Source organism: Leuciscus leuciscus, assembly GCF_965113295.1.
Source record: "Leuciscus leuciscus genome assembly, chromosome: 6".
NCBI classification, from domain to species: domain Eukaryota; kingdom Metazoa; phylum Chordata; class Actinopteri; order Cypriniformes; family Leuciscidae; genus Leuciscus; species Leuciscus leuciscus.
Window position 1 is genome coordinate 8,773,145 of NC_138730.1, and position 11,800 is coordinate 8,784,944.

General features: G+C 39.8%; 1 long non-coding RNA gene across 2 annotated transcripts; it reads right to left on the reverse strand.

Moving 5' to 3' along the window:
- Positions 1-815: 815 nt before the first annotated feature.
- On the reverse strand, positions 816-2,199 carry LOC309501885. 2 transcript variants are annotated; one of them, XR_014207033.1, is made up of 3 exons: positions 2,147-2,199; positions 1,935-2,070; positions 816-1,858 (listed from the first exon to the last, which is right to left on the reverse strand). It is a non-coding gene; the product is annotated as an uncharacterized lncRNA (long non-coding RNA). The 2 variants fall into 2 exon arrangements; XR_014207034.1 differs by lacking the exon at positions 2,147-2,199 and having other exon boundaries at positions 1,935-2,129.
- Positions 2,200-11,800: the final 9,601 nt, after the last annotated feature.

Consider the following 11,800-nt stretch of genomic DNA (forward strand, 5'->3'; position numbering starts at 1 on the left):
ACTTTAATACTTTAAAAAGTGTGGAGGTCAAGGATGCTGGTGGAAAGGACGAGCCAACGAGCCAGACACAACTGAGCACAGGTGCGGACAGGGAGAAACCGAGTGAGCAAAGGAAAAAGAAAAGGCACTACTTCCAGCTACATACATGTTTTTTTTTATTGTTTTTTTTTAGAGTTTTTTTATTTGATAGTTAAAAGATTAAAACATTTTGCTAACATGAGGTCTTGTGTCACTGTCAGTCTTTTTACATCAGAGCATAACGACATGGCACCTGAAACTGTTGCGTATTAAACACATATCCATGGGAACGGATATAATTGAAAGCATCCCGCAAAGCTCCTCAGTCCACCTTTTGACAACAATATACTCATGAAACCCTGCACGACAAACCAACAAATGAACAGACCACGATACGATCACGGCCAACAGCTCCTACCTCGCGGACATTCACACGTGCCGCTTGAAGTACAGTGACTCGCTCTCTGACCAAGCGAAGACGCACACACACTACGACCACTTTTATACATCACCCAATGAGCTCAATTAAAAACACCCCCTTTCTTATTAAGGGATTACCTCAGAGGTAGACAGTACCGCTACACATTCATGGTTATGTGGCGAAGAGCAGTAGGATTGATGACAGAAAGAACTTGGAAAAGACAGGGAGACAAAGTAAGAAAAAAGAGAGAAAGAAAGAAAGAAAGAACAAAGGAGGAAGAGTCGACTACGCCACCCTGGTCACTAAGCCAGGGAAGTATCCTAATAAGGACACACAGATTCGATTTTTCCCTTACACAGAGACTCTGAGACGTGGATATGAAAAAGTACAAAAATATTCTTAATTGGACAAAGATAAAATACTCAAGTGCAAGACAATTAGGCTCAATCATAACTACCACACAATAACAATTTACCAGGGATACAAGGATTACCAGGACTCGTGATTACCAGAAGCAGGACGAGCTAGTGCCAGACTTTACCAACGTCAGCGATGGTCAAGGAACACCCACACGTGCACTACACTGCACACACACGCACACTCACGTCAACCAAGATCAATCACTATGGGTTGTAGACCACACACACTGTGCATCATCAGGACCCACCACCAAATAGAGCAACTAGCCCTCCTGCTCCGGATTCACAGTGCCTGAAACACAAGAAATGCAAATTACAAAAAAAGAAAATAATTATTCTTACATATGGGTACCCAGTTTACAAAACACAATATACAAAACCATTATAACAAAAAGAAAAAGACGATCCTCTCAAACCTGCACTCATCGGTTGTAGTAATTGTGAATAGATCAGTGTCACCAACCTGTCCAAACTTCACAGGCCGGTTACCACTCACAACCCCTCTTTCCTTTAACAGGGTGAGTATCACTCACAGGACCAAAAAAAGAAGATATTATTCACAACACAACAAAAAAAATGAGGACAGCACCCAAAAGAATAAAGAAATCAAAAACAAGCAAACAGAAAAACAATGAATTAAATAATCACACAATGATAAAGCAAAATAACTCAAACAAATAAGCAAACAAAAACAAACATCAACAATGCTGAAGCGTGCTCACATGTGAGCAACTGCACTTCCAGCATGTTGATGAAACAAAATAATAGAAACAAAAAGTTCAAATAGTAGGAACAAAACAGCAGCGAAGTCCCAATCCGAGCAGCAGTCTTCAAGTGTCCTTATACAGGCAGATTAATTCACCTGCAAAAGCCCGAATATAAGCTAAAAAAATACATAGCATTAACTCATCATTGTTATACACTAACCGCACATACCAAACATGCGGAGATCGCGTCATTCGTCCGGCAGCAACAGATGAACAAAGTTCACAAAGGTGAGCTGGAATACACGCATAAACCCCATCACTATACATTACTTAAATAAATACGGCTACAAAAGCTAGAAAGAGACCTACCAGGGAGCCAAGCAGCAATACACCAGCGACGCTTAGTGCAATATATAACATGCGTTGGTATCTGGCAAACGGCGCGTATTGCCAATGGCTGCAAACACTCAGCACAATGTGTGCTTATCCGCACACAGCCCAGCACCTGACAAGAGTAACACTGTTAACCGTTTAAAGTCCGGTAGATTTGAGCAACAATCACAAACGGCCGTCACACTCACCTCCAGTCAGAACACCAGACCGACAGCAGAATGACACGCTAAAGAGGCGGTCGCACATTGACGCCATGTCCGTTGGCAAAACAGCCACCTTAATATACTCGTGGGAATGAGACGCTGATTACCTGCGGGCCTCTAGGGCGGAGACGACACACGCAGAGAAGACGCAACCCAAACAGCGGCACTTCACTACAATCACATTATCTAGTGGTTCTACCATAAAACGGTATACAGTACAAAAGACACTATACAAGACAGTAAAATGTCCTGGGGATATGCATGTTCATTCATAGAAGGTTTTATATGAATGGATGGGGGCATTATGGAGTCTTTTCTATGGCCTATGCTTTCACGTGTGGCCGCCTTCCCCCACCTGGAATGTCTCTAAGGTCCACTTGTTGCTGGACTAGAGTTAGCAATGGGGAGTTAAAGCTGATAATGATTAGTGGGAGAGCCGACTTCTCAGAGTCTACAGTATGTGGGCCTTCTTGGACCTTTGCTTGTTACAGTGTTGAGACATCTGTTGGAATATTCATTAAATAATGAATAATTGTGTGTCTGATTGGTCCAGATGATACACACCCCTTTAAAATGCATCTTATCACTCTGCACAATAATCTAGAAACAACGTGAATCATCACCGGCAAATTTAGCAAAACACAAAATGTATGTCACTGTCAAAACATAGATGAGTAGAGAAAGGCTACAGAAAAAGGACAACTTAGGCCGGTCACGGTGTGGTGAAGGCAGAAGACGAAGGAGAAATAAAAGTTCCAATGCAAACCTTTGCTAATAATATAATTCAAACAGGTACAGACAGGCAGAAGGTACACACAAGTACAAGTGCGCGCGTACGCAAAATACGCCGTAGATCAGACAAAGACTGACTGAACTGAATGGAACTAAATATAAACACAGATGAACACTGATTAACAGAACACAGGTGACATAGATGATGAACTAAACACAGGTGACACAGATGAACTGATAAAGGTTGTCATGGAAACAAATGAGTGGCGGGAAAACAGAACAAAGGAAGACGTGATTAATATAAACAAACACTGGCATGTGACAAGGCCCAAACAAAGGAAGAGTTTTACATGTTCAGTGAGAAATGTGGGAAGTAAAGGCTCAGACTTGAATATACTCTGCAATAGATCGAATTTAGTTTAGAGTTTAAGAAAAAGTACTTTAAAAAGTACATTTCATATATTGTAATGCACATATACAAGAAAAGTGGACAAATAAACATTTGTGTATCAATTATTTTAATTATTTAATTAATAAGACACCCATTTATTTGAAGAAAACAAATAATTCCAATACGGGTCATTTTGACATTTTCTCCCCTCGTCCCACCATCTCATGGCACTTTACATTTTAACATTCACATATTAGTATGTGATACAAATAACTGCTCTGAGACTTGATGAGCGATCCAAGAACAGCCTTTATTTAGGACAGTCCATAAGAATAGTCAAACAAAGGTGAATGATCAAATACACATGTCAATCATGGCAAAATCCAAGAAAATGGACAGAGAAAATTGAAGACTGGAGCAGGGAACTGGAATACAGGTGCTCAGAAATGCTGCAGTAACATTCACAAGACTACGCAAAGAAAGCAAGGGAGAACACAGCTTAAATAGGCAAAGTCATCAAGCAAATGATCGACAGGTAATGAGTCCAGGCTATGGACCATGGGGAATGTAGTTCATAATGGGAGAGCAAGGGAGTCTGGACGAGTGCCCTCTGGTGGAGATCATGGGCACTCCAGCTGAAGGATGTAACCGTTATGATCAAAGGAAAGATTACAACACTTCCCAGCTGTCATCTGATATCAATAACACTGTATTTGCCATTTAATATAAAATAATAACAAATATTCTATGTAAATATGTAGACTAGCTTTGCATTTAATATATCAGTTAAAGAGATTAATTAAAATAAAAAAAAGTGTATTAGATATAAAGTGCAATTAATAGATATTTAGATACCAATATTTTATTTTAAAAGATGTTCTAATGACAACACTATTATTTAAAAAAATGAAGTAAACAATAATGATGTATTCTTAGCATTACTTTTAAAGGCACAATATGGGATTTTTTCTCCACTAGGGGTCGCTAACCTATTTACAATAACAAAGGCGTAGATTGATGACGCAACATTTGCTATGAATTATGGATTTTGTCGTCAACGTCAAGCCGACCGATCTAATAATGTATATGGATGACTGAATACATGTGATATGAAGCAGTTCGGGATTGCTAAGAGACAGCTATCAGCTCCAAACGCGATGCGAGTCCCGCGGATATAAAAGGAATATGGACATTTCATTCTACCGAACTACACGCAGAATTACTACTCACAGGTCAGTTTATTAGACAAATTAAACTTGAGAGGTAACGCAGCGCTGTTTCACTCGGTCTAACATTACACTATCACACTAAACTGCATTTGAATGTGTTGAAATGTATGTGTTAACGTTAGTTTGTCTGTATGAGACTAGCAGTAAGCTAGCTAGATCAACATTAGAATAACATACAGATCATATTCTAACATTTTATCATTGTTGAACTATATAACCTTGATTAGTTTTATGTAAATGTGCTCACCTGTTTAATAAAGTACATGTAGGAGTTGTCGAAGTCTCGGACGTGGAGCTCTCGTTTATATAGTGTCCATGGGAGCTCTCGACATCTCGAAAACACCGCGCTGATATTGATTCTCGGTTTAGTTCTCCTTTTTTATCCAAAGTCTGCTTGCCATGGTCCATAATGTTTGAACGAAACAACAACAGCGTTCAAATAGACATTGCGAACTACACAGTTGTCCGCGTCAGTTTGGTTACTATCAGAGGGCTCTGGTTCATAGCTCTGGTTGCCATGGCAGCACGAGCGGAAACCAGAGACAACACGGATATGACGCCATTGACGGCGACAAAACGGAAATAAAGACACGGTCCGTGTCTTCGAATTAAAATATTAATTTCTCTGGATTTAGAAGTTAATTGGAACTGTCGGGATAATGTAAATACACAACTTTAAAAAATATATAACATAGATATAGTGATTTTTTATATTTTTAAATAAAAAAAATACATATTGTGCCTTTAAGGAATTTAGAGTTCCCCCGCCTCCGAAATCCCAGTTAACCCCTGGTTATCACGGTATTATTGGGCTGTTGGGATGTATGCAATGGTAGCATTGTATACTATATGGAATTACAATATAAGGTTACACTTTATTTTAAGGTGTCATTGTTACAGTGTAATTATATATTTAAATACCGAGTAATAATAAGCAACTACATGTACTCACTATAGGGTTAGGGTGGGATTAGGATTTGGTTGAGGGTTAGTTGCATGTAATTATGCATAATTTACTGGTATTACTATGGAAAGTACATGTAACATATGTGACAAGGACACTGTAAAATAAAGTGTTACCCAATATAATTAGTGTTAGCTCATGTTTGCCTATTTCAGTGCATTAGGTGAGGTTAACTATTTGATAATATTAGTAAATAATAGTAATTCTCATTTCTTTATCACAAAACATTAAAAACTGGCACAGTTCAGAGACAAATTCTCTCTCTCTCTCTCTCTCTCTCTCTCTCTCTCTCTCTCTCTCTCTCTCTCTCTCTCTCTCTACCCATCTGTTGTGTGTCTTATGATTACATTATGATTTAAAATGGTGATGAGTGTACTGAATACAACTTTTTCATCTTTTCATCTCTGTAATAGTCTTTCCTTGTTGTTTTGGAAGACACATTTTATCACTGATAAGTGATGTATTTTAAAAAGTTGGCAGTCAAAATTAAAACATTGGAGGCCAAAGATATTCTACATTCTTTCTGACAAGCAGCAAAAGAGAATGTGTATTACAGTATGTACAGTGTTTTCAACATTTGTGAAATTTCAGTGTACAGTGTTGATTACAACTGGGTAGAATCCGCAGCTCAGTACTCACTACTCAGTACTCATGAGTACTCGTAAATAAGCTGCTCTTTAACTCTTACTTGGACAAGTACTTTTTACTGTACTCACACTACATTTTGTTTGGAAAGTAATTGTACTTTACTTGAGTCAGTTGTTTTCAGTCTTCTTTCCACCCCTGCTGCGGGGAAAGGGAGAGGAGAAGCTGTACCTGTGGTGGACCTCTGGTGTGAGTTTGTAAGAGCACTTTGTGGTGATCGCTGTTTAGATGTTCTTTGTTTGTGTCTGTTGAATAAACTATGCTGCATCTGGATCTTGCGTCTCCTCTTCCTCTTCTACATCATCGCATCTTTGGCCCCGCCCACTGACACGTTTGTGAGATGGAGAAAAGAAAGACACGGGACCACTTGACATTACCTTCTAAAGGATCCTAAAGCCAGAGAGTGGTTTTAATTTTTAACTATGGGAATGTCTCAGTATTATTTGTTTTTAATTATTCTGTGCATTTCACTGTCGAATCTTTGTTAAATCAGTCGCATTTTGGCGTAAGCTTTGCAAACAGACTTTAACTGTAAGATATGGACCCGACAGTAATGCCACAAAATTTAAGTTACCCAATCTGTTGCCTAATCTATGATCACAACGGTGATTTCTGATATGATTCATGTACAGTCATAGCCTGACGTCGTCATACTCAGATTCTAGTCAGAATGTGAGTCTGATATAGCCTGGTTAAAACCAGATCATTCTCAGTAGTAACTGAGTTATGGTCTGGCAAAGCTTCATTAATAACTCATTTCCAAAGGGGCGTCACCAACGGACGTCGCTCAAATGCCTCTGGGCACAATTGGATAGACCTAAAACCAATCAGGGCTGCGTTTCCCAAAAGCATCGTAAGCCTAAGAAGTTCGTAAAAACGATCGTACGACTGATCTTAATATTATGGTCTGTTTCCCAAAAGCATCGTAACTTAAGTAGCACTTGAAAATCTTCGTAGAACTACGAGTGCTCTGGAGTAATCGTAAATCCCCAAGTGCATCGTAAGAAGACAGATTTATGAGGTCACCTGCAGGACAACCGGCAGATTACACTTTTATCTAGATTTAACAGATTACACTGCAAAGTGAGTACAAATATAAGGTTTTGATTGTACTTTTTTATTGTACACTTTATTGTACTTGTTTTTTTGTTTAAATGAATGTATAAATTAAATAATAAAAAAGGGAAGAAAAAAATACACATCTAAATTAAATGAATGAACAAAAAAATTCATAAAAGAATGAAGTAATGTGGGAAATATGCTTCAAAGACTGGGCAAAATATGGATGAATAAAAAAAAAATCTGTCAATGACTTGCTGACGTGCACGAAAGCCAGCCATGTATTGGGCATTTCTTGCAGACCACCTTCCCTGATCTTTGAACACCCCGGGTTGTTTGCATTGTCCACCCAGATGTTTTGTTTTTCCTTATTTGTATGGTGTCCTTTAAATCTGTTAAAAATAACATCTTTGTTTCGCTCTATGTCCTCTAAAATTAGGCCTACATTAATTTAATCTTTTTTGAAAGGTATCTTTTCTTGTTTGTTTTTTTGTTCATACATTTTGTCAGTAGGCTATCTCCACCTGAATGTAGACTTTAGACTTGTCTTGATTGCTAATCCACAGATGACAATTATTAGGTTAAATCTAATAATTAAGGCTAAACGTTCAGAATACGATTCCATATAAGGTTATATTTCAGCACTTCGCGAATGGACAGCGACTCTTAAGTAGCACGTAAAACGCGTTCTCGCGCGTTCATGTTAAGGGCATTTTTGGGAAACGCTCGTGGAATTGCTGCGAGCGTTCGTAACCTTGCACGTAGAGAGCGCTCTTAAGAGCTAAGATACATCGTTATCGGGAAACCCGGCCCAGAACGATCGTCATCGTGTAAAGCCATATGCTGCGTCCCAATTCGCCTAAGTTACACTACGCCATAAAAGTATGTACTCTTTTTGTGAAGAAAAGGTATTTACTTTTGAATGTGTAGCAAAAAAGTAGGCAAGCTTTGGGACATACTACTTCGTCATCTTTATCGGACGGATCTGTCGCGTGCGTCCTGTCACTTAAACTGTCCTGTCAATCATCTTGTCACAGTTAAAATCCTCTATTAAATCTAATTTAATTTCCTACCGTTTCGGAGAGAAATGTAGTAGCACATTCATCTGCCAGTGGGTCTTTCATGGAGACTGGCCTCATGTGTTTGCAATTTGAATATAATAATGCATTTAAAAGTTGCTGCGCTTCACCAACGGACGTCGCTCAAATGCCTCTGGGCGCAATTGGATAGACCTAAAACCAATCAGAGCGGTCATCATCGTGTAAAGCCCGCCCCAACGTTTCTGATTGGTGCCTCGATTTGGACGGATTAGAAATGGGCTTGAATGAGCTCTTTGCCAGACTACTTGCAGAGCAAATCTAAATTTGCCGGAAGTTTGTCTGGGTTTTCCCAGGCTAAGTCTGATACTGCTCCATTGGGCTGTGATTATGGGGCGTGTTTCAACCGAACCAGGAAAGAAAATGCCTCTGCACTCAATTGGATAGACCTACAGCCAATCAGAGCAACGGACTGACGTATGTTCTTCATTCATCTTTCCGATCGACAAATGCCTTGATCGCGGTTCTCTGTTCCTCTTTTCAAATTAATGTGCAGTCGATATCTTCTATAACAGACGCGATGGCGGAATCTACACATGACAGGGCTGGAGTGGGACTCATTTTCAGCCCTGGAGTTTCATGCCTTAGACCGGCCCACTTTAGTTCCCGACTGACTATTAAATTAATGTAATTAAACCCTCAGTATATAAGGCCCAATCTTCCAAGGGCTATCTGGCCCTTCCCCCTACCCCTACCGCTCCAACCAAAAGAGAATCGAGCCAACCCTACCCCTTCACGGGAACGCGCAAAACGGAGGGGTCAAGGGCCAAGGGGTGAATTGGGATTGAGCCTAAGTCTGCAATAGTGCTCTGTTCTGTACAGCCTTGTAATTCATTGTATTTTTCAAAAATAGAATTTTCTATTCTGTGCAATATCAGTACACAGGGTTTTATAAATACAGAGGTCCCAAAAGTGATCTAGGGGGTTCGGGGGCATATTATTTTTCCACAGTCATTGGCAAAGAACATCTGTGTTAAATAGGAATCCATTGTAATAAAGTTATTCTCATTATTATGCAATAGGCTATTGCTCTACCTGCTCTCCTCTCTCATCTCCATCTCCTTCTTCTTCTCTCAGTTTCTTTATCTTAACCTGTAAATCTCCCCTTCCTGAAGCTGAGCTTAGATTGATACAGTCTTTGCAAAGTGATTATTTATGTCGGTCGGTCGTTTAAAATTTCTATCGCAAAACAGCTGTTTAGTTTAGCAACGTCAACGTGCACCTTATCTCGTGAAGCGTCGCGTTGGGATTCGCGCACGGCCGCGGCTCGCGCTTCTGTGAACATAAATCCTGCTTGCTTTGATCGGTCATATCAAACATTTTGCCATTTCTGATGAGCGGTGTTTGAGTGCTGAAGCAGCTCAGATGATGAGGTCGGTTATCGTCGCGATATGCGAATCATTGCAGCACCAAATTAGAGTTAATATTAGGCAATTATTTCACAATGTTCATTATAGGCTACACTCAGGAAAAATTACCTCAATGGTCGGTACGGCCCTGACTCGTAGGCTATTTGGCCGCTTTTCTAGAGATGTTTTATTATTCTGGCCTTTTTAGCGCCGCCTTTGCGCCTAGGCTATTATTATCCATGTTTTTGTATCTCTTATTTTTTGTTCGCACATCTCTAACAAAGTGACTTTATTTATTTTTTGTGGGGCTGCGAGAAAATAATTATAAAAAAATTGTGGGGCTGCGCTCTGACTGGAGCCTATAGGGAAAGCATTCAACCCAGTGCCATGACAACACCGGCCCTCCTGGCCAATAAAACAGACCGGCCCACCGGGAATTCTCCCGGTGCTCCCGATTAGCCAATCCGGGCCTGACACATGATGTTTCATAAACAAAGTTCGGGAGGAGCACGTTCAAATAATCAATCCAATCAACTTGTCATCAAACAATTACCATGTCTACCCTATCAGCATGAGAGGAAGCATTTCTATATATTCGGGCCGAATACCGAGCCCGGAGCCTCTCCTCGGACAGCACGCCAAATATGCATTTATTCTATATGACTTATTTGTAAGTGTGAAATCTCAATTCTCCAGCGGTAGTCATCTTTGTTGTAAACGAATTCAACCCAAGCGCTCGTTGGTGATGTGGATGATTACGTTACTGTTGATCATCTGTCCATCATCGTATAAAGCCCGCCCTGACAATTTGATTGGTCCGAACAGCTTTTGTTCGGGCATAATAGCTCCAACAACGGATCAAGTCCAGACCGAACTTCCCGACATAAAAATGTTGTGGGCGGGGCTAAGTTCGGCTGGCATCCAGGCACAGTCATACAATGTCTCAAAACCATTTATTGCTGTTTATGCGTCAGTAAATCAAGCCAGTGACTAAATGATCCCCTTTACATTGTTTCTCTTAGTAGCATGAAATTAATCTATTATTTAAACTGTGATTAAATTATATACAGAAAGCAACCAAAGGGCGCTCCTTTTACAATCGCTGGAGCTGTCAATCAAACAGCAGGAGTTTATCAAGCTCGATGGTGTTTTAAGCCCCCAATGGCTCCTTAGAGGCAGCTAACCCTACCCTCAACCTTAAACCTACCCATCCCCTCGCTGCCTGGAAGGCGCCGTTGGGGGCTTAAAACACCAAACACCGTTTAACAATGACTGAGTTCTGGACTCTCGCCAAAACTTCCGTTATAATCAGTGATGCTGTCTACACTCTTATTTACATCGTGTTTGAACTGTTAGTTATGATGAAAGCAATCATGAGAGTGCAGAAATTGAGTTGCAATGACGAGATCACTACATTCACGTGCTCTACAGACATATCTGTCATTGGCTACAATGCTCATCACTGCAACCTTTGTATGCCATGGGAGTACATCTAAATATAATGCTACATTTCTGCATGTACCCAATGTACCCTGCGGAGGCAGTATTTTTCAGCTCTCAGGTGCAGCTTTTCTGACACACTGCAGCGGATCAGTTTGCTGGATCTGTGGTGCCCATAAAGGTAGTTAGCACTCAAATTTCTGTGGTAACCCATAAGTCAAATATTTTTATTACAAGCATCTTGTTACATTCTTTCCCCAAGTTTAAGACTTCCACAAGTGAAATGTACATTTGTATTGCTATTGAAGATACATAAGAGATTTTAAGGGCCTGTGGTTACGCTATTTTATATTATCTATAAACCAGCTAATACTTATTACCTGAAAGATATGTCTGAATATTTTTTTGTATGTAATGGGAATGGTAAATGGGGTGATAAGAGATCAAAACACATTTGAATTTTTTGTATGAAATTGCAGGGTAAGGTATAGTAATTATGGTCTGCTGTACTGACTTGTCCTATCACACCCAAGAGCACTAATATCACTTCATAATTTTTAAGATATCGAGTACAACATTTACCTGAATTGCACACAAATGGATGTACAGTCAAGTTAGAAGAAAGTAGTAACATATGAAATGAGGTCCGGGCCTCAAATTGTGTATACTTACAATAAAAGAAATCTGGATTTTATGAAATAATCCACTTTCCCTTAATAAACTCAATAATTAC